Genomic DNA, 24,499 nt, shown 5'->3' on the forward strand with positions numbered 1-24,499 from the left:
ATTGATTACGAACACCGAACAGTAACATAACAAATGAGAAGAACTAACGTCTCAAGAAACAAGCAATTCGTAATCTCTACGTGACAAGGTAATGATATAGAAGAAACCTGACTTAAATATTTGAAAAATTCTAACGCTAATATCCTATCTTTGTATTACAGCGGCAGTGCATAATGCGAAAACGACGAAAAGAAATATAAAAGAAGTATAAATAATTTATGTACTGGACGACGTGACCATTAATTTTTATAATAACTATATAACATAACGCATATAAGGAATATAAGTTAGACCATAGTGAGAACGAAACTATCTCAGACTAAAGCTAATCTCGATGATCTGAATTCCCCAATGGTAATAGCTACGTCCAAGTAGACCATCGAAACTCGACAAATTTCTCCACCATTCGCTGGTCGAATAGAAGGAGCAAAAAGGGAGAAGAAGAAGAAGAAGAAGAAGAAAAAGGAAGAAAGGCAGTGATCTCGACAGAGGCAGACGGTCATTGAAGACTGTTCATTGTGTTAGATTCAAGACCCCAAAGCAGAGAATAGGGAGCAGGCGAGAGACCCGTAAATGAAAGAGAGACAGAAGAAGAAAGAGAGAAGACGAAGCGGGTTCAGTGCGTACAGGGTTATAAGCCGAAAACAATGGTGACGGGGTTTCTTGCACCCTTCATGCGTCAAGTTGTACATCCTGTAAGGCGCTTACCGCAGCACTCGACGATTGTTACAAGGGGTACGGTTAACTTGATCCCGATTCCAGGCGCCGCGACGCGATATACGAGTCCGCCCCGCGATCGCGCCCCTTACACGGAGTTAAACACCGCGTCTATCTTTGAATTTATCGCGCTGGATAACCCGAGGGATCCAGCCGGATGAGTGGTGTATATTGATTTTCCAGATACACGCGGACGAAGACTGATGAGAACAATGAAATTGCGATGTGCAAATCCGTTTTTATAGATTTGTGAACGTATTTTGGATAATAACGTGAAGTAAGTATATTGTACTTCAGAGAAAATAAATACTCGAAGTAGGTTTAGCGGGATAAGGAAAGTAAGTGGTTGAAGTAAGTACAGCATAGGATAAGGAAGAAAGACTGAAAATTTTAACAAGTGAAACGTTCATTGGTGAAAAGTAAATTAAATATAGAAGTATATAGATTTAATGTGATATTTTTTTGATCGTCGAAAAGATGATGTATATTGATTTTAAGGATGGAGGAGATTAGATAGTTGAGAAGTAACGAAATAGCAAAATTACAAGGTGTTTGAATCCTATCTCAAAAAGATTTATACAGTCAGAATTACATTCGATGTTATCGTAACCTTCATATTTGATAATTTATTCTTAAAAAGTTGTTCGTAATTTGTCTGTATTTTCGAACTCTCATCACCAATTAGTAATTTATATCGATCTGTTTCCATTAAAGGAATCTGTAATACAAAAATGTACATGAAATGTATGTGAATGAACATGAAAGAAATAGAGGAAAAGTTCGACAGTTAAAATGCTTGTATAGACAAGAAATAAATTAGACACAGAAACATGTAGGTGTAAGATTAAAACATTATGTTAATCGTTAATTAATACACGAATAAATTAATACACGTTAAAAAATACACGATATACAGAGGTACGCGAATTCCCTTTTAATAAACTTAGAAGAGCTCTTTTGCGAAATATAATTTGGAGGCGAGCAAACGAGGAAGTGGAGGAACTGAGACGTTAAATTGGGTAGAGAAATATAAGGGTGTCATGAAATATTTTTTCAATCGTTATGTGCCAATAGTTCGTACTTTTACGTTCTTTTCATAACTCAGCCCTGGCAATATCACTCGAAAGGGGCGCAATCTAATTTATGGCAGGTGAATCGACTCAGGATCTTCAAAGAGTGAAACGTTTGCGAACACTTGAGGACTGTTTCTCAAAGATAGGGAAATCAAAGCGTACCGTCAACAAAGGCAAGTGTCTTCTATCACTCTTTTGAGAAGAATCTCGACCTACTTTACTCTGATACATGATTAAAACATCTCAAACGATTAAAAGGCTGCTTCAATCACTTGCGCAATCATACCTTCTTTAAGATTACAAAGGAACGTGTTCGACGCTTGGAAAAATAAATTTTCGTCCGTATTTAATTTAACATGGAATCTCTGAATATAAGTCGAGACTCTATTCATACATAAAAAAAAGCAGAAGAATCATCTTTCCATACCTATCATACACCACAATTCATTAAAATTTAAATCTGTTAGATGAAGCAAGTAAAAAGAATTGGAATAAAGGACTTACATTTATCTCACATTAAAGTCAAAATATTTTTCTACAAAATTAATATAACCACGTGTCACACAGTGATTAATTATGTATGCTCATAATTGTAGTAGCTCAATATGTAAATAATCTTCCTCTCATTCAACATTCCATCAAAAATTGAAGTAGCTCGGTATCTAAATAATCTTCCTCTCGTTCAACATTCCATCAAAAATTAACAATCAAGAAACACGATCAATATCACATCACAAATTGTTCAAAACACTTTAATTCGTAAACGAATCTTCACCTCCAATTCCAATTTCCCGAACGTCAGCCTGATTCACGCGAAACAAGGAAAACACCGTCGCAACGCAAAAACAACCACCATAAACCACACTATCAATCCCTAGACCATAGCCCGATTCCGATCCAGTCTCCTGACCCAATTCAACAACCTCCGCGCGTGCGAAAAGCCTCGAACGCGGCTAGGAAAGCCGCAACTTCGACAAAACGGCAGGCGGTGCTGGTGAGAACAATAAACGTCGGCAGCATACAGCGGCAACCGCCTATCCCGAGGTTCACGGGGTTCAACGAGAGATACTCGTTCTCCAAACTAAATTGCGTCTTTCGCGCTAATTACGCGAGAAGCTGTGTCGCGCCCGTCGACACTGCCGCGCTCTCGCATTCATGTTTATTCAGACGGTTTCGGTTGTCAGGCGGAATTTCATTCCGCGGGGAGAAGAGGCAGCCTGCTGTAGAGGAGAAGGGGATTATAAAGTCAAAGCTCGCGAAGAGAGCTGGCGGCGGGCCGCTGGGTCCGGGCGTCGCGACGCCCGCGTCGAGTTTCAGACGATACGATACACAGGTCGGGGGTAGACGACGATGAGAGTTTTGGAATTCGTGGCGCGTAAGCGGCAGGCAGTAATTAATAGCCACGCTGGCGCGAGAGTTTGATTACCTTTTCGACCTTATCTCCAACGTGTCTTTCCTTCTCTTCCGCGTAGACGATCTCTCGTTCGTGTCTCTAGGTTCTCCCCGTGTTTGGCGAGTCCGCACTGTTTCGCGTGCCAAGAAATTAGCCCCGAAACTCCGATCGAAGTACCGAGACAATGGGTTCAGGTTAGTCTTCGAGGTTTTGTTAATTCTTGCCGGAATTCCAAGTTACCTTGAGAAAATTAGCGATTAAATTTTGCGAAGCTTTCTTTGATAACTTTCCGTAACTTTAATACTATGTACCATATAATGGGATACACAAGAAGCTGAATTAATTTGCTTTCCCCTATACTGAACACTAGCTGATAATGAAATTAAGAAGTTTTCCGAAAACAAGGTTTGTCTTTTCAGTGGCTTATTATTACGTTCCTACGCTGTATTTATCAAATAACATGCAAGTCCAAAATTAATTGACGAAAATAACTACGATGATTGTCGTTGTTATAGCTCCTAGGTGATGGTCTTGTGATCCTCCTATACCTGCCGTTAGGTCAAGAAGGGATTGAGTTACAAATTAAGTTACAAGTATTAGAAGATTTACTATGCTTATTACTTTACTATACTTTCGAACGCGAATAGCGTTGTCCTCATTTTGTATGAATCAGAATAAAGATAGATAAATTAAGATTGGAGACAGAGTACAAAAAGTTTGGATGTAAGAGGATGTAACTGGTTTGTGTAGTGTAATAACTGTGTTCCTTTATTCTTTCAATTTTATATAATACACAAAGCTTTGTCACTCATAAAAATTATAAACTCGTGAATCGCGTTAAATGGTAAACTCAATATTGTTTTCCGTACAACTGGGCTTATCTGGGTCTAATTTGATTTCTTCCCCGTCTAAAGATTCCATGCTGTAAATCGAACAATCACAAAGAAAGCGATACCTTAACAAAGACAACAATTCTAGTATAATTCATTTACGCCTATTGGTTTCCGGATTCGCCTGGACCAAAGTTATTGAAAAAACGAGCAGCAAGAGAGCATCTGCAGCTTCTCTTCTTCCGTCTCCATAACTGACAGACGGTCGATAGTCGTCGAGGGCCACGATTTCGCTCCAACTTAATTCGAGCGCACGCTCGATTCGGCAGATGTGCCGGACAAATCGCGTTGCGAACCGACGACCGGCTGCGACCAGTCGATTGGGGTCAATTAATTTCGGGTTAACGCTGTCCAAAGACTCGTTATTGCCTTAACTTGCTCCTTTCCCCCCTTTTTCTTCTGGAATGACAGGTCGGGGGCGAATTCGAGAACAATCGTTTCTCGTGCTCGATGGAAAGGGCAAAAGACATTAGAACACTGATTCTTTGTAATTTCGGCGGTAATTGCTCGTTCAAACGTTTGACATTCGGTGATCGAAGTTTAGAAGAGTTAAGGCAGTTAGATTAATGGTGACAGTAAATTAGGTAGTAGCTTTCACGTTTAGTGAATTTCGAATGAATCGTAAAATGGTAAGGAGGTTAGGGATAGTGATGGAGCGAAGCTCGATTAGAATTTAAAGCACTTCGGCAAAGTAGAACCGATGTAATAAATTTGTATCTTTAATGAATGATCGTAAACTGGGATTACTGTAATCATGAACGAAGCGATAATAACTGAGTAATGTGAAAATTGAAAGACTCGCAAATGAAGTGATACGTACATAGTAAAGTGGATTTTTTAGAAATCACGTTGATCAATTTCAGTGTTCGTCAATTTTTCAATTTCATTATCTGTACGTAATCTTTACTCTTTTCAACGAGTACACTGTTGTTTCTTCTAGTTTTCGTCTTTCTTGTCAAATTGGAGGAAATGAAATTCCACGTTTTTGTTTATTCTGCCATATACTTTAGTAATATGTCAAAGAAATCGTATAATTACTATTATACCATTTGCATATTTAATAATAACTTGGACAGCCATAAACGATTTACTATTTATGACATATGATCTTGTAACTGGAAAAGCGAAATGATTGTGATCCTAATTTGATATCGAAAAATTATACATAAATTAGACGAATAAAGTATATTGGAGTAAATCGATACATTTTCCTACATTTTAATTTCTCTAATTTTTGTAACGAAAACGATAACAACGAATACGAACACTTTCACGGTTTGCCAGAAAATTGGTGAAATAGCGGTTGAAGTTGTTTGTCTCTGGTAGTTTCAACTTGTTTTGGAAACTGTTTTCTGCTCGAGCAAGCTCGCTGGATTCTCGCTGACGGGGCTAGAACTTGAGTCGTTTCGTAGCTGGAACTAGTCCCGTAAATGGCAGTGAATTTCGAGGAATTCGTAAGATGGATTAAAAGTAATTAGGTTTTGATAGATCTTGATTAAGTAGGATAGTCGAAGGTTTGCCTGTTAAAGGTTGGATGAAAGAGGAGGTTCGCGCAATCGAATGCAACGTAAAAGTCGGAAAAATGGATTTTCGATAACACGGTGGACCGCTTCCATTTCATTTGCGGTTGCCGTGGATTCACAACATCATTTGTGGTCGAATGAGCAGATAGGCTTTCACAGAAAGCCGTCAAAAAGCTTCGATTATCAATAGATTCCGGAAACTTCGATAATAATCGAATCATAATGTTTGCTAGGTTTTACCTATTACGATTAGTACATTCTGTAGAAAGAAAATTTCCTTATTCTATTTAGCAATAAGAAACATTGCTATATGCAGAAAATGATACTTTTTAAACGTAATCATAATTTTGATAAATCTTTTCTCCGCAAACACTATCATAATAAATGTTTATCGTATTTACCATTTTTTTAAAACTCTTATTTATATAATAAGATCACATCATTTGTTGTTAATGATTTAACGTTACGATTACTTGAATTAATCGCTCAAACCTAATCTAAACTCAACTATATTTTAGGAATGTTTACGGCTTACGGAGAACTTCATTTTTTTATAACGAAATTAGAATATTAGCAAAATATTGTAACGCATATTTTTTACTTATAATTTTGCTTATAGTAATCGATATTAGCAATTATTCTTGCTTTTTTAATATTCTACCAAGAAATGAAGAAAGAAGAGTAAAAACTGGATTTACAATTACGAAGAACACTCCGCAGGTAACCGCAAACTATTCTCAATTTGAAATTTCGAAAATTGTTCCAAGAAATGGATAAACCATTAGAAAGCACAGAAGAACCTTGTTTCATATCTTCCGTTATCCACCCTCCGAAACCAATCCTGTTCCATTCATTTTGGAGATAACGATTACCTTTCAAAAACATATACGAGAAAGTCTGTTTTGTCTAAGAAGCAACGACGGCTGTTAACTATCGAGCGGAATTATAATGACGATAAAGAAAATGTGCAACGGCAACTTTGCACCTAACTAAACTTTTAACTCATCCTTGAATAAACGCTGAATCTCGATCGATTTTTGGCGAATCCAAGACTCGAAAACGAAACCACGATACCGATTCGCATGTTCGAGCGGCATCTTGCACGACGAAAAGTGGAAGGACACACGTGCTCAGACAATGTTCACGCAGCCTGTAATCTTATACGAGAGCGGAGAGGAGCCCGGATCTCTTTTGACAAATATGCCGGATCGTCCCACAGTGTGGTTCATCTATAATGTAATTCGAGATCGTAACTACTCGCGGGAAGATTATATTATGAAGGAGGTCGAGGAAAAAGGCGGCGGCTCGCCACGACACCATACAGAGGATTTTGTTGACCGCCTCTGCCCATTCGACCAGCATTATTCACGGTGACCGAGGCCCGTGATTCATTACGATCTCCCTCGTGGAAATTAAGTGGCCCGTTACGTTGTGAACGTGTCGAAATTATTGGCCGCGACACATCGCTTACCGATCGTTCCAGGGACTGTCGAACGATCGTGGAATAATTTCCATCGGCGTTGATGGACTTCGTGTTTGAGTTTCGAATGAGAAAAATAGCGTTCAATGAAAGGAAATAGTGCGCGCTGAGTGGAATAGGTTAAGAGTTGAGGTTGGAACTACGAGGGTGGTCAGAACGTAAATAATGGGAATTATGAAAACTGACTTTAATAGCATCTGCGGGTGACTCTGTGGCGTTTGTTTTCGCTTGGGAGAGTGTCAATCCCTTTTATAGAGTTTCCTTTTTATAAGTTGGGAGGAACGAAGCTTGATTTTAAAGCTGCAACGAGGAATTACGCGAGCTTTTAACATTCTGGTACACAAATCTACCTACGATTCTGAAAATTTCTATATATTTCACGTATTACATAAAACATCTTCTCTTTATACAATTCCATTCTTTCTATTTTTGGTTTCGCGGAGTTTATTGATTTGGTAAATGAACGACTCAAATGTATAGATACGAAATATTTTGTAACTTCTGTGTATGTAGATTCTCAGTTTTCGCTCAAATGTTAGCGATATGTATAATCACGATAATCGCATCTCGTTACGGCACCGACGAAAATTCAGAGTTCATTCTATGATACCGATAATGTATTCATAAAAAGTTTCTACGGATGTTCAAATACTTTCTTGAGTCACTGTATCTCGACCTGGAAAAAGAAAGGAAGTAAGAGAAGGAAGAGTATGGCGAGGGGTGCGGCCAGCGTTAATAATCATGCATAGCATCGAGTGTTGCAACTACCGGGCTGCATTGCTTATGCACTTGTCCCGGTGTGCTTATGAAAAACGAACAATCGAATTACTGGCTTGTTCATATGGAAATGGAACGGCGTGGGAGAAGCAGGGAGGGAGAAACAAAAATTTGACGGCGCACGGAAACCAATGCCTTTCTTATTCCATTGTTCCTCTTCCGTATATCAGTTAGCTGAGAAACTTGTGTTAGTGTTATGCTCGTTTTGAGTCTTGTGTGTCTAATATATGCGTATGTTGCACTAGGATATTCCTTTGTATTGGTCGCGAAGAATTTTCGTTTCTTATATCGTTTTATTAATATGTACTAGGTCGGAAATAAAAAGTTTTTTTTAGTATTTAATTAACGATTCCAAACTATTTGAGTATAAATTGTGGGAACGACAAAAATTACATTTTTGCCAAAATCGTTAACAACTACAGATTTTATCTTCGATGATGAAACACTTTGTTGCTTTTCTTTAGGAATTTGTGTCGTTATCAAAATCGGCTCATAAATATCATCATCTAAGTATGTTTACATTTCTAACTTCTTTTCAAATGTATATTTTTCTAATATAAGATGATGCTGTTTTTAAGAACTTTGACCACTTAGTATTCTATCTAATAATACCACCAATATATCAATAATACCAATAATACCATTATCACAATCGTCAATTATCAAAGGTAATTTTTATCAGAGTCTGTAAAAGTGAAATTGCACGTAGTAAATGTTTGGCCTTTTTGGGCCGGTGTTTTATAAATAAAATTCGTTCGTTTATTTTCCTTTTGGTAAGAAATGTCGTATTGCAGTCCAATACGTACCACGATTCAAAAATATCGATCGAAAACTAAGCTCAGCAAATTGCATACGCGGTTCTCTCAAAGTCGAGGAAAAAAAAACAGAAAAATCCACAAGCGGCCAGCACCAGATGCGCTGGCGGAATGCTTTCCATTATCTCCATTACATCGTGCCGGAATCGGAACTCGTAAAACGTGCAATATCTCACGCGCACCACGTCACCAGTTATGTACTTTAAACTCGTGAGAGTACCCTTCATAGACTAATGAAAATTCGCGGTCTACGGATTTCACGATCGAAGTCCCTTGGAACCGTTTATAAGAAATCGATGAGCTGAACTAATGGACCGATTCGGAATCACGTTACTCGGGACCAACGTACGTACCGATGTCGTAAATTGTGCTAATGAATTTGGAAATTAGTCGTAAAAATACGATCCGTACGAGGAGGAAACGATCGCTCGTCGAACGATTCTCTGGGCTATAAAGAGGAGTGGCCCGTGGAAGATGAACGATTCAAACTGATGGATACCGCGTGTCCAGCGTTGGAACATCGGTTATGGACATCGGGGTTTTCTATTAAGTTACCGTCGACTGGCCATCCGATTCGTCTTCCGGCTTTGGCCAGTATTTTACGAGATACGACGACGTTACGATCATGAATTTTACCGAGTTTGTAGCTATGGAAATGGTCCTTCTTTTTTAGAGTGAGAAACCATCAAGCACGTGGACGCGAAAGTAGAGGGGGGAAAAAGAGACTTGGATCGAAACGGAATTGTGAATTAAGTGGACCTCGAGAGAAAGTGGCTGAATGAAATGCTTGACATACCGCTGGTAGGGGATCGCCGCGTAAGTAGAGTGTGAGTGCATTGAACTTACCTGAAACAGAAAAAAAGTATATTGATTAATAACGACACACCCGTTGCGTAGTCTACTATAAAATTAGAAGGTTATACCTTCCATTATTTTAAATACAGGTGATTTATGTCGTGGAAATGAGACTGGACATTTGTCTGACTTATTGTATGAAAGAAATAGAAATTTCGTTGTAATTAACGAAGAAATCGTTGGTCATAGTGTTTATGCTAAATGATGTAAGTAGAAAACATAAAAATAAGTTGTACAAATGTCAAAATAAATTAGCTCATTTTTATTTAGGATCATCATGAGATAGATATTATCAGTGTACTAAGTGTTCAATAATATTTAGGATTAAATAGTATCGTAATAATTTCGTAATACTAAAAAGTAAAAAGATACCGAATCTTTCGAATCTTAAAACTAAGAAATTTATAAAAAATTGAGTTGATAAGTTTAGCTTTAAATATAAAAGCTGTACATTTTCGTACCACTTATGTTTTAAATATCTTTCACTCGTCACTGTATTTCCTAATCCATCCACTCACCCAAGACTAAAAACAGCTAAATTTCACAATAGTCTCCTCAAGAGAACAGCTCAAACCTGTTCACCGAAAGAGAGTTTCATTAAGATACACAACAACCGATCGACGGAAGCTCCATTCATCTACACCGTGGCCCATTCATTCGGTAACAAGTTTCCCCGGTCGTATCTTCATAACGTTATCAGACAGCATCGATTCGACAGCGATTCCATGGAAAAAGGGGACACAATTTCCCCTCAGGCGCAGGAACTTCACGTCGAACCAACTGACTCGCGTTCGTTCCACGCGACGAGCAGTTTGATTTAGATCGAGCGATAGGATCGAGCAGCGAAAAGTCGTGAGCTGCGCGTGTCGTGTAGAACAGAGGCGAAAGAGATCGGTGTATGGTGAACGAAGAAAGGCGAAAGAAGAAAAGCCACGAAAAGGCACGAGACAGAGCCGGACAAAGAGTCTTCTCGGCGTAGCTTTGTCACGAGACTCGGTGGGCGGACACCGGTGCGGTATCGAGAGCTAACCGTCGATTTCTCGGTTATTGCCGCGTATTGTGGACACACCGAGCAGGTGGAAATAAAGCAGCACGATGGAGAACGGTATCCTCTCTTTTTCTTTCTCTTGTATATGGAACGAGAAAGGGAAATAAATCGAACCAGGGAGGAGCTAGATGAGCAACCACCTACACACTTGGGGCCACGTTATAGCGACACTGCAGGCGGCGGAGTGCAATAACGGTGATATTGGAGCGGCTGAACGAGCCAAGACGCAGAACAGCCGTGAACGAGACGAGAAGGGACGGCTGGGGTTAATAAAAGCGAGGAAAGACGGTGTACAAATGACCGATCCGGCCAAAGGGACAGGTCTTTCGGTCGTTTCAATAAGTGGATCGCCACCGCGTTTCAGGCTAATTAAAACTGGTCACCGCATCCTCTCTTTTGTAGACGACGCCCTGCAAGGAAAGACCGGAAACCCGGACTCCGGACGCGGAAGTTAGCTCTCGCAGCCGTTCGTCTCTCATCGTCCGCCTTTTCCAACCGTTAAGTCTCATCTCTTTTCTCTTCCTCCTGCTCTCCATCCTGTTGGCAGAACGAAACGCCGATGACAGAAGGGGCAGACATCGCCGTCGACTTCTCATTATGGAACCCTCCTTTCGGAATAAAACGAAGTAATTAAAGTTCGAGATAAGGAGAGGAAGGCCGGGGAAATTACATTGCTCCCGGAGCCGGATGACGGCAGAGAAAAAAGGGAGCAACATGGATTGAAATTTTGCGCTCGATTTTGATCGTTTCCATCGGCAGCGGTTTGCGTATTGCATTTGGTCTTGAAATAGTTGGATATTCTTCCCTCGCATCTTTTCGTTGGATTTTTATTCCTAGAATCATTTTTCGTTTTTTTTTTTTTTTTTAGTATATCCGAGCTACGCTTTATATTGGTAAGATTACTCTTTTCTTGACGTGCTATTGTACTTTCTTTTTATTCGACTTTTGTTCTTTATTTTACTCTCGAAATTGTGCGGCTGGTATTAGTACCAAAGGGAAAGTCAGTATGATAAATTATTGCCTGTCACGTATTTGAAATGGAAACTGTCCAGGAAAACAATTAGAAATAGCAGAAAAGCTTGAAAAATGTTCACGGTAGTCACATCGTTGCGCAAAACTATTTTGAAGAATGTGATCACTAAATAATGGCCACTGACTGATCCAACTGGTTGTATAACGTATATATTTTTTGTAACTGAAATTGCTCTATTCTTTCTATTTGTAGAATTCCCTTCTGCGTGTTTTTGAATTGCCTTTCGTTATTAGAACGTTCCTCAGAATATTCTCATACCAATTACTTTATTGCTTGAATTCCTCAATTAGCAGAATTTGCGTTTTGTTGTTACTGGAATTCCTTTCAAAATTTCCTCGCTTTGCTATTTTTATTGCTGGAATTTTTTTCTTAATAGTCTCAAGTTACACTCTGTTGCTGGAATTTCTCGTGCCATGCAAGTTCTTGTTCCTGGAATTTCTTTTAAAATTCTGTCCAAAATTCCAAAATCACCCTTTTTCGTATCGAGTAGTAATGCAATCCGTAGTTATTTAAGATCTTACGATAATTTTCAAATTCTGTATCGCCTGATACATGCATTATATCTAATGTACGTATGTATCGAAATACAAACTTAAGTACCTACGCACAGTAGATGGGATATAATCGAAGCGTAACTCTAAAAGTCCGATAGAATCTTGAAAAATTAACCATTTAGATCTAATAGTAATAGCATAATGGAAAAAGTGAAATAAATGATATTAAGATCACATGAATATAGATTTAGTATACTGCAATCAAAACTTTAATTTAAAATCTCGCTATATCATCGAAGCTACTATGCTTCGTTTTGTTCAGCAAATGTGCCCGGATTAAAAGGTATAAAACTTTGATTCTGAATCTGCATCGCGTATCGCGTATCTATATGTACGTATATTCCCCGATGAAATTTGCAATTAGATTGCTTACGCAGGAACTCGTTATCGCGACAAAGAAGTTTGTATATGTTGATCAGTGAGTCACACGGTATAGTCGGCTGTCATCCGACACAACAAATAGATTGAATGGCAAATTATGCGTAATTCGCCGCAATGAGACGAACACGGTTCCCCTGTACTTCGTTCCGAGAAGGAAATCAAAGGTGAAAGGGAAGAAAGTGAGCATTATTGCGATACACGTGTATCAGGTTACAATAAGAATTCTCTTCCGGCGTGTTTCAAGAGACGGTAGAGAGGCGGATTTACATAAAGGGCTGTTAAACGATGTTTTAAATTCCCCGTTTATCTATGGGACAGCGAAACGAATTTTTAATTCACTAATTTACCGTTGGAAGCGCGTCAAACTCCATTAAAGATTCTCTCATTCGAAGGGATTTCACGTGGTAAAAATGAAGAAGAGATTCTATTTTTATCGCCGTTTCGGTATTTATTATCTATCATTGGTGAAAATGATCAAAATTAATCGAAAGTAACGTAATATGACACATCGAGTCAATCACCTTCCTTCGAGACTCCCAATAAAATTATTCAAATCTCTTGCAGCTCACAAGCAATCCTATCATAGGTAATCATCGATACTTGTACACGACCTAACGATCATGTGTCAAATAAATCATCATTAATTCAATTTACTCGTTTCCTCGGCTATCTAGCTAATACATACTTTTGAAGAACGAGTATCTATAATTTTTCACCGATCTTACACCTGACAGATGCGATCGAACAGGCTAACCGAGCTCTAAAAAAGAAATATTAAATCGAATAAAAATGAAAAGATATATTAGGTGATCTCATAAATAATATGTCTATTTCTTAGAAATGTATGAACATTTGCATACGACACATCTTAGTCAATTTGACATAGTATAAGTGTACTATTGAGTTTTGCAGCGTAACAGTGCTGCTGTTATTTTACCGATACTTTCGCTATTTCATAATATTATTCAGGTAATTACAATTATACGTACACAAGAAGATACTTGTCTCTGCTTCTACGATTCTATCGCTCTATCTCGATAAAAACCAAGCAGCAGCCTAAAGAGACATATATTTTGCATTCAACAAGCAACGATTGCCAGAAAATCCTTTGCTCGAACCTCTCAACCTTCTTCAAACCACTTCCACCGTCTCTCTGTTTCACCGGTTGCCTCGTTCGTTGCAACACGGAGTCTCATAAAGTACACTCGTTGCGATAATGCGAATTTCGAATGGTACTCCGCAGAGTGCCAAAAGAGGAGGTATAGATTCCTAACGACACGGTGGTGGTGCGATCCCTCGATATTCTTCAGGCGCTTTCTCTCCCTCCATTTCTCTGCTTCTCTCGTTCGGTTCCTCGAGACAATTTAGATCCTTTTTAAAACAGTTGAATGTACGAGCGCACACAGAGAGGAAACGCATCCACTTTTACACGGACAAAGAGGAGGCTACGTGACGCGGCTGGATACGCACAATCAGCCCGCAGTGATTGAGGCATTCAACGCGTGGGCACGCACTCTTACACGCTCTTACGCGCGCGCGCAAACACACTCCAGGACCGCTGTCCAATTCTCACGCTCACTGTCGATCTATTTCTGACACGTAAAATAAACGAACGCGTATGCCAGAGCTGCTCCGTGACGGGAAGTATGTATCGAGAATCGGCGGTGTGTTTCTGTTCGCGAAGCGTGATGGGGATTTTTGTGTCTCTTTGACGAAAGGGTTATTTCGTTACTTGTAACTTATGACGTCTTTTCTTTCGTAGCTTCAGCTTTCAAGGCAAAGTCGAACTTTATTCGTTTAAATTCATCGATGGAATTGGTAGAATCGGAGACTAGAGAAATAGTATAAGCGCATTTCTCTGAGGAAGCAAGATGTGAGATCTGTACTTGTCCAGCGATATCTAATGTTCTAATGTGTAACAACTTTCTATGAAGGATCTAGCTTAGACTTCAGTTTTCTTATTTTGACAAAATAAGAAGACTTTATTTCGCTTAATAATCTTGTTTTTAACATTCGAACAATGAGCGTATACCTTCGCAATTCTGGTTTGACAACTTTTGATGCGGAAGGATTTGGATCGGTCGGGGGTCGCTGAAATTGTGAAGAGAAAAATTGGACGGTGGAAGAGATGCTTGACATTTCGAGTAGAAGAAGATTGGAGGAAATGAAACTCTTTTTATGGATTTTATATGAACACTATTCTTTGAGTCTCGATTTCTTTATACGAGAGCTGAGAAAGCTTGGGAATGTCGATGAGCACTTGTGAATAGGGGAATGGAGTCCCGCTCTGACTTTCAATAGCTATTGACGTGTCCCAAACCCACGGAAATTACTACATTATAATCGTGTACTCGCGAGATCTATACATAAATTCTCCGTAAAATACGCAATAAAACTTACCTAATATTACATTGTACGCCAAGAATGAAAATAGAAATCGTGCGACATTAAAACTCATGCTTTATTTACGCATCATTATTATTTCCTTCCAACAGTATTTTAAGCGAACCTTGACAAAATGTACTTACACCACAGCGTAATATACAGAGGTCCTATATATCTTCAAAATTCCTCTTTCATCTTTTCATATTTTAAGATATTCGCATTCGAGCCCTACCGAATTTCACACAAAACATAACGCCTCGTTATGCTCATTACCATGCAGCCGGGACTCTTCGTTTAATATCGAATAATCGAAAGCCAGAGGTTGTTCCGTACATTAAGTAGCTAAAGTAGCCGAAGTAGAAAGGGGAAGCTGCGGCAAAACAACCATGAACATTCTTGCGCCAAATGAAGTTCAGAAACAGGAGTTCTGGCTAATAGAATCAGCCGTTTTAGAGAGGGTGGCCTCCTCTCGCTAGAATCCCTGAGTATACCAGTGCAACTTTAGAGAAACACGAGAAAACTGTTTGCCGCGGCTTGCACGTTACACGCATCGAGGCTGCGTGCAAGTACTGTACGCAATGTCTGCAAAAAGGGGGTTGCGCTACGAGAATATAGCTTCGTATACGATAACGATTAAGGGTGGCCGCGAGCATAAGGGTAAATTATCGTTGCAAGGACTTTTGTTCTTGCGGCGGATAATTACAGGAAATAATAGCCGCGCTAATATTTGTACACCAGGCGGCAAACGTTTTCGTAATGTCCGTTAGCTGGGGCAGTTTCGTATCCCACGGGCTTGGAAAAATATTCTCCATTTTTTACCCATCATCGCTGTTAGCTTTTCCCTCCTCTTATTTTTTTTACCCTTCGCATGCATACGATCTTTATCTCTTTGCGGGCGAAGTTCTCAAAGTTCAGAAGCTGCATTTAATTCCGTTCAATTTGAATTTACAGGTTTGCTGATATAGAATTTGTCAGATCTTACAAAAAATTCTATCTTCTTTCCAGTACATCAAGGGTATTCTTTTACTATAGCGGAAGAATTCACATCTAACATTATCACAGTGCAGTTGAAACGAAACTCGATATAAAATTACTCATGAAGGTTTCGAAATTCAAAATACTTCTCCACATATTCATATACGTATTTAGATAGCTTAGTTAATGCAGAATCAAAGAAAAGCGAATGACAGACAGCTTTTCCAAAAATCGTAAATAAAAATAAGTGTCGCGTCGTTGTGTTATTAAATTATTGCATTATTCTTATCTTATGTATCGTTCTCTATACATAACCCACTTTTTTGAAAAAAAAAAAAAAAAAAAAAAGAAACACACTTACCCTCTGTTTTAATTCCTAACTTTATTACACTGTGAAAGAGCTACGATCTAGTTCCCAAGAAACAGTGCCACTTCCCTAACAGATAATTCCCAACAAGGCAAACCTGCATTCCCACGCCATACTATACTCACGGTACATAAGTACCTTACACGATACTCAAAAATTCGAGCGATCGTACGAGCTCGTTGTGGATCACGGTACACGTGTCCCCTTAGGGTAGTTCATTTGAATTCCCCCCCTGCGACGGAATAAAGCGACAATCCCGATTAATCACGCCGATCCTAATCCACTAAATTCCTTTACACGCGTATCAATTGCACACGCGGTTGGTACCTGCGGCTGATAAAACTACACGAGAACCATTTTACCGCGTATCGGATAAAAATGGTTAATGTAAGCGCCGGGGGCCGGCTATCTGGACGCGTATGTATGGCGCGAAGAACGTTAATACCTTGCCTGATTTTAAAAATAAATTAGATCGTCTTTTTCCCCTGGGCGGCACTCTGCTTCCTCCGGATTATACGATTTCCTTATTTTTTCTACGTTCATGCTGGGCAATAGTTGGCACGCACGTGCCGTTGCTATCGTACCTCGTCAGTTGGCCACGCACGCGAATCGAGAATGTAGAAACATTGTTATTATTCGAAGAGTTGGTGTTTCGTGTCGCGATGACTTAATCGCTTGTTTTAATTAAGAGAGGCGCGCGAGCTTTTCAGACGATTTTCCAACTTTTGGAGAATCGTTTGTTTCAACAGCGGTAGATCGTTAAAGCATTCGATTGTTGAGAAAATACACGTGGAAAAATAAAGCGGAGAAAAGTATGATCCTTTACAAGAAAACAGTTTGAAAATTCAGTACAATGACGATCACTATCACGTTACTACAATTGTCTTTTTGCATACTATTACATTTTTCATCTCTGCAGTCGTCGAGTAAAGTTTGAGAGAATGGGTTAATCGAGTGAATAAAATCTAACACGCGACTCTATGTAATTTTACAAAATAATTAAATCTAACAGAATTTTAATTTGCTAACTACATAATCCTTATATTCGTGAAGTACAAACTTTACTGGCATTTAATTACATCTTTAATTAATCATACAGAGAAATAACGTATATACTAACAACGTAGCGATACCACAGTATTATATTAAGTATGGCCAGAAGTAGTCTCTTAAAAGATGATCGTCTGTCACATAACAACTTAACAATTTGTTCCACCCTCTTGGCAAAGTGAATAGTATTGGTCATCCTTTTGGCGTGTTTGTCCTCTCCTCTTAAACCAAGAATCACGTTCCTTCTTCTGTTCTTGAGCAAATGTCGATGTCACTCGAACAAAAGCGTTTCTCGACCCTTGTAAAAGGAGAGTCCGAACAAGCGGTGTGGCTAATGTAAGTGTGAAAGCTAACGTCTGGCTGGTCATTAGTTAACCGTGGACTGACTATGGAGTTACATGTACTTAGATGTTCATTATTCAGAGCCTTAAAGTATAAGTAGTATCGGAGTCTAAGCGGTCTGTACACGGACTGTTGAAACTCCAATCTCAAAGGTTTTCGGTGTATTAAATGTACTTGTATTCGCGAGCCCTCCTCGTTAGCGAAACCCTTTACGATGTTCATCACTTTCAAATTGACTTAAGACATTCTGCCGCCAGTACACGAAAATGCACAAACTTCCTCGATCCTAGTAGTCACTGCGATCTAACACAATGCTATATATATATATATATATATATATATATATATATATATATTTATATATATATTATATATATATATGTTATATATTATATATTATATATATATATGTTATATATATATGTATATTTATATATATATTATATATATATAACATATATAACATATATAAACATATATATATATATATATATATATGTTTCTTTCATTTTCGTTTATGTTATTATTTAACCAGCAACAACTATCACATTTGAAACTCAGAGAAAGCAAAAGGATGAAAAATTCTAGTAAACGTGTTATTTCCCACGATATAAGGTTTTACCACAACTATTTTGTTTGCTTGACAAGTTTTCCAAGACACAAAATTTTATTCCACAAAACCACCTCCAAATACGTGCGTATCAAAACCCCCAGAACAAGCCCCTTGAAAGACGATCTATAAGCAATCGCCGCAAATTTTCACTGTCAGATCGTGTTCCGAGCATTAATCACCTTCCACCCCGAATCTCTCCATTGACCATTATCCTCTAGAACCACGGTTTCAAACCTCCACAGTCCGTTAGAGAGGGTCGGCCACGGTCTGAAACCGTTCAGGAAACCTTTCAACAAGGGCAGGAATCTAATCTCTCGGAGGCGACGCATCGAATATGCAAGATCGGGGATCTTCGCGACGAATATGAAGACGAAGAGACAAGAGACGGCTAAGCATTGCAAAGAAGAAAACGAGCGAGAAGGAAAGTGAAGAGAAAGGGAGAACAAGAGGTAGAGGAAGCTTCTAGAAGAAAAGGCTTTTCCCGGAGGTTAGCGTCGCAATCTCCATCGCTCGATTGGTGTTTCCACTCGAGCGGCGGTGCACCATCACCACGATAAGAAATGCAAGCCGGTGGTCGTCTCCTTGGGTGGTGGGCTTCTTAGAAAGACGCCACCAGACCAGCGTCGTCGTTGTTTCAACCGGAAAGTGCTTTCCGTGAGATTGCCGGTCGGATTAAAAATTCGGCGGCCGGGAGAGATCTCTGGATGAGAGTGTGGACTGCAAAAAAGGGGGGAAGGGGAGAGGAAGGATACGTCCGCCCTTTTGGCCGGCGCTCGATAATAGTTTCGAGTGGTCGCTGACCATTACGAGTCCCCCGTCGCGCGGCAAATGAGCATTCCTTCTCGTAATTGGAGCACGCAGGGATACGAAGTGTACGAATGAAGAGAGAGGCACACGCTGCGGAGGGATACGAGTCATACGAGGGATCCCCGAGGACTCTTGCACTCGTCTGAGTAGCCAACAGAAAAGAGAGGAGAGGCCGGGAGCCTATTGCCTTAGCGCAGGAAACGCTGGTCCTAGACTTTAACTTCATCAGCCTTGCTGGAAGCCTTCTGATAATACAAAAAACACACGCACCATTTTTATATGTACTAAGTCCATTTCCAATTGGGTGTAACTTCGAGAACTGACGGTTTGCACGTAGCAATTACTCTTAGAGGGCTCCTTAGAAGTTTCCAGCCACGGTGTAACTCATTCAGTTGCGTGACTTTGAACTAACTTTTGCTGTCTTTGAACTAAGTTGCTTTTAACTGATCTTTAACGCGTCCGTTGCCACGCACATTTTATGTATTTTGCCGTGGGAACCGCGATTAGATTGAAACACAACTATTATTTCATAACGCTTAATTTTTTGTAAAATGTCACACTGTGTTTACTAATGTTATCTAAATTGCCGTGTGCCAATTCACATTGTTCAACACTTTTCATTCCATGAAACCTATCTTATTTTAATCGTTCTAAAAAAAATGTAGTAGCATGGATCATTGATGATTACCATGCCAGTCAATGTGTTAAGCTGTGCCGTTTATCTTGTTAACCGCTCGTGAATCATAACTAAACGAAAGATAGTCACTCGATAATCTCACGTGTATCTGCTACACGAAGAGGAAGTTGCAGAACCACGTTGAAGGGCGTCGTCGATTTAACACACCCTTTCTGATAAAGAGTTTGACCTGACGATTTATCTACAGGTCTAGAGTAGATAGAAGCGCGTGGATTATTCGATTTGTAACCCGATATCGGATAACTCTTGCGGTTTACCTTCGACAAGCGTTACAAGGGTGGGAAAATATTGGCTCGAACGCGACGAACGATGATTTCGACTAGTTCCATTTGATTTCTCGGGCGAGAATATTTGGAGGGTGAAAAGGTTTCGGAATGTGAGAAAATTGAAGGGACGATGTTTTCAGAGTTGCCAATTTTTTGGGTTCTTTGGGTTATTGTCTTAGATTTTTAGATTTTGCGCATTTGTTGCACTTTTAACTGATATAATTGATAAAACTTCGAGTTTCTTGTTTCACATTCTTAAAATATGGAGTACAAATCAATATGAACAAATTTAGTTTACTCTTTCGAGGTTCGGAATTATAGATCATTAAACTATCGATGACTGTACAACACGGAATGCGCACTACGTTATCTATTCGGTACAATCGATGACCTATTACACGAGACTCGTCAATAATACTAAATACCATCATACTGTTAAAAAGCTCTTAAAAAGATAACATGTAAATTAATGCTAAGAAAGAATTATTGGAAATTCGAAGCATAAAATTTGAATTAGACGAATTGAAGAATTAAACGAGTATTTGAAAATTCATCAAAATTATACCAGACATAAGCACAACAGCACTAATTGGATGAATTAAATAAAACTTTGGTTAAAATGAAAAAGCTTATTTAAAATTAATCAAACATATAAACTGTTCAACAATTCACAACTAATTTTCCGAAATAGTGTTACAAGATAGTCTAGTTTCGAATGAGTTAACCCCTATTCCCAATCTCATTTTCCACACGAACAGAATGCTAAAACGTGTGTTTCATTATTCAGTGTTAAGAAGAAACTACTTTGTACAAGAGTAGAGAGTTTCGCGTGAAAACGACTTAATGCGAGGGAAACTCGTATTACGAGCTTCTACTACGAGATGATGATGTATCGCGCGGACGTGGAAGACAATCGGAAGGAATATGAGACATCGAAGCCCGCGGAGGGTAACCTGATCGTCTCGCGATGCCCGTTTGCCTTTCGCGCTTTAACGAGCCGCGTGGATGCTGCAACGACGGAGGCGTCGACGAAAGGAAAGATACATCGATGCGCTGGCGTCTGAACAAGCTGATGACAACGGTGGTGAGAATATGATTAAAGGACGAGCGATTCGTGGAGGCAACGTACAGTGCTCGATAGAACGTGAAACGTGTGAAATTGATGGATGTGACGACTAAATGTTCTTTGTTTAGGATAAGAACAACGTAGAAAGTCTATTTAATTGTAAATATTTATAAATAATCTAATTAATTCTTCTTTAGGATACAGTACCAAAAATAAAACAGATTAAAGCTTTTAAGATCTTTTTATCGAACAAATCTGTTTTTATACCATTGATATTGAATTCTCCTGGCAGTGACGAATTTTAAAGAACGTTAATCCCTCTATATTTTTGTCATAAGTGTCTTTATTCTAGTAAAATGTAATCTAATAATTCTTTTTAACAATCATCCCGTAATTCAAACCAAATTTAACGATAGTTCATTCTGCAGCAAAAGATTTGAATTTCTCAAATGTCCTTGTTACAGAAAACATCGAATCTTCTTTTCGTTTAAACAATTGAATACCTTAGAACAATTTCATTCTGCAATAAAAACTAGTCCGAGGACAGTCAATTTTTCGACCTTGGAAAAATATTCAAATTTTCCAGATTCGAATCCAACGAAGCGTCATCGTTAGGAATTTCCCAGGATGACTGCTTAAATTGGATGCAGAGGACTTCAGAGAAATGAACAAGTGAAAAAGAGATGTCAAAGGTGAGGAAGAACGTGGGAAAAGCGAATAATGGTGCACGGTGGTTATATATATACGCGAAATCGAGGAGCTCTACTGGACCTCACACGCCGACGAAGCAAGATCGTGCCAGACGATCGTAATTCACGCGAGGAGTGGATCGTTTTGCAGAAACAAACAACGTGACTCCGTGTGTTCACTGTTCGGCGACATGGGTGAACAGGTTTTGTTTGACCTGCCAGTCCACGCTACGCCTTCCTTTATCCCGCCACGGACATTAGCTGTCTGTCATGCGCCTTTACATTCCACTGAGGAGTATTTCATTACTTAATAACCTTCCAAAAGGAACCCCGCTTCTGGGAAGGGATCTACCATGCTCTGGCTTCATTGAATACGTAACACAAAAGACCTGCTGGGATTGTGTAGATAATGTTCTTCGAATTGGTGATTTCCGTAACTCTTTATGAAATTTTTTAGTTACTCTTTGTGTTCCAATGAAATTTATTTTATCGATGAATTTGACAGAGAAGACTGAATTATTGTTAAAACAAAGAATTAACCCCTCGCGATTCTACGTAGGCGTGGACTCAGCGTCGAATTTTGTTTCATTTGTTTCGCTCGTAAGATGATTTTTATTAATTATACGCATTCGATAAATAGAAACAGGCTATCTTAAAATTTGAAACTTGCACAAAAACTATCAACTAACTCGATGAATAAAAGCTCCTTTTCTATAAAAACAAGATTTAGGTACCGTATCATAAAGAAAAATCGAAAAGATGCGAATTTCTTCTTAATTCCTAGTTGATAAAACTACCTAAAATTCGAAACGTAACGTTCTCTCCAACAACGATAAAACCAACTTTTGTCAAGAAGAGAATCTTTAGGAAGGTGCAAAAAATTTTACGCGAGTAAGAATCCCGATAAGTATAACCGCCGGTAGAGATTCCAATCACCATCGTCATAAACATTTGCGCGGCTACCGGTCCAGCAGCACCGATGAAAAATAAAAGTCCAACGGTATACTTCAGGATCAACCCCCTTAGTGCATCTAAGTATAGGTTGTCGAGGCATGATTTAGCCGCGTGGCCTTTTGCACGATCTTTTAATCGTGATTTACGAGCGTTGATGAGACGAAAACGATGATCGCGAGTCGAGCGTAATTCCGCCTGACCGGTGGTCACCAGATGCGGTCCACGAAAAGCTCATCTTCACGGCGTCCGCGATGAACGCGTGTCTGCGGCGCCGCGGCGCGCGTGCATCACCGGCGAATGCAGATGGATCGAAGGCGTAACGACGTCGTTAACGGCGGCGAACCACGAAGACAGCCCCGTTTTAACGGGTCTATCTCTCTCGTCGTTCCGTAGCAATAACGTTTGGCCGGCATCCGAGATGGCATCATATTCGACCGGAAAATACGGACTCCCACGTCAGTCGACGATATATTAGTAGCGGCGAACTGGCTCAGACCGCAAATTGTCCGTCGTCTTTAGCGGTTCAGAACGAATCTTTGTGAGGATGGGCTTGGATCTTTGCGTGATACTCGAATAAAAGTAAAACTCACGTATCCGCGGTGGACGGTGGTTCAAACAAATGCGGTGACTAATTCTTCCAGGATATGATTATCGGAAAATTGATTATCGTCGATCGTTTATTTGAAATATCGAGGAGGGGCCAATTTGGAATTATTTAGAACTTTATCTTTCTTTTAAAATAAAAAATTTTTTAGAACTCCGATAGTGTTCTGTTCCACAGTTTCACGCATAGCGTTATTTATGCAAAACACGGTGGTTAGATTTTGTCGGGTAGAATTAATAGCGATTGGCGTTGTTTTCTCATATGTGAAAATGAGAGAACAGGAAGATGATGTGGATACACGCACTGTTCGAACTGGAAATGAAATGTTACGGAATGGAGTAGAGCGTGTACAGGCATGGCGGAGGTTAAGCACAAATTGCTGTTGTAAAACTTAAGCCTGGGAGTAAGCGATACGAGGCATAAAGCCAGGAGGAATAAATTTTATGGTCACTGGCTGAGAACAAAGGATCGAATTGAACGTTTGAAGAGCGTGGAAGATTGTGTTAAGGTTCTCCGGCTGCTGAGTCTAAAGCAACATTGCAGATCTGGTTTTGCTACACGCCTTAGCACGGGCGGGAACAGTTGTAATGTACGAGTATAGGCTACAAGTTCAAGATCAATAAAGTTTTCTGATTTATACAATGGTGAATGCTGTTTCTAACGAACACGATTGGCCTTACGATTTACGAAATGAACATAAGGATAACAAGTGCTGGATTCTAGGCAATAAATGCCAGATATTGAAATACTTAATACCAAGATTAGCGTCCGTTAAAGTTCCAAATACTAGGAGTAGTACATATTGAGGTTCCGATAATTTAATTGAACACTCGTGATATCGAGTTTTGAGGTATTAAATACCGAGAGCACCAAGTATTTAGCATTAAGTTATTACACTATACATATACCTATATGGCATGCACACTACATACGTACATATTGCTTGCAGAAATCTTAAATATTATAAATATCAAATACGACTCATGTACGAGAATAATGGCTTTCAAGATACCAGATACCAAGAATAGCAAACGCCAAAATATCGAATACACAAAATTTAAGATTCCAAATTTTAAGGTAATAAATATCAAGTATTGAAGACTCGAGTGCCGAGAGTACCAAGGATTAAGATATTAAGTTTCCGA

General features: G+C 39.3%; 1 protein-coding gene across 2 annotated transcripts in view; it reads right to left on the bottom strand.

Moving 5' to 3' along the window:
- The window catches only part of LOC117216001 (protein slit), a 630,281-nt gene that overhangs the window by 521,569 nt on the left and 84,213 nt on the right, over window positions 1-24,499 (bottom strand). The window lies entirely within an intron of this gene.

The sequence above is a fragment of the Bombus bifarius genome, unplaced genomic scaffold (genome assembly GCF_011952205.1).
Source record: "Bombus bifarius isolate JDL3187 unplaced genomic scaffold, Bbif_JDL3187 scf7180000007973, whole genome shotgun sequence".
Lineage (NCBI taxonomy): Eukaryota > Metazoa > Arthropoda > Insecta > Hymenoptera > Apidae > Bombus > Bombus bifarius.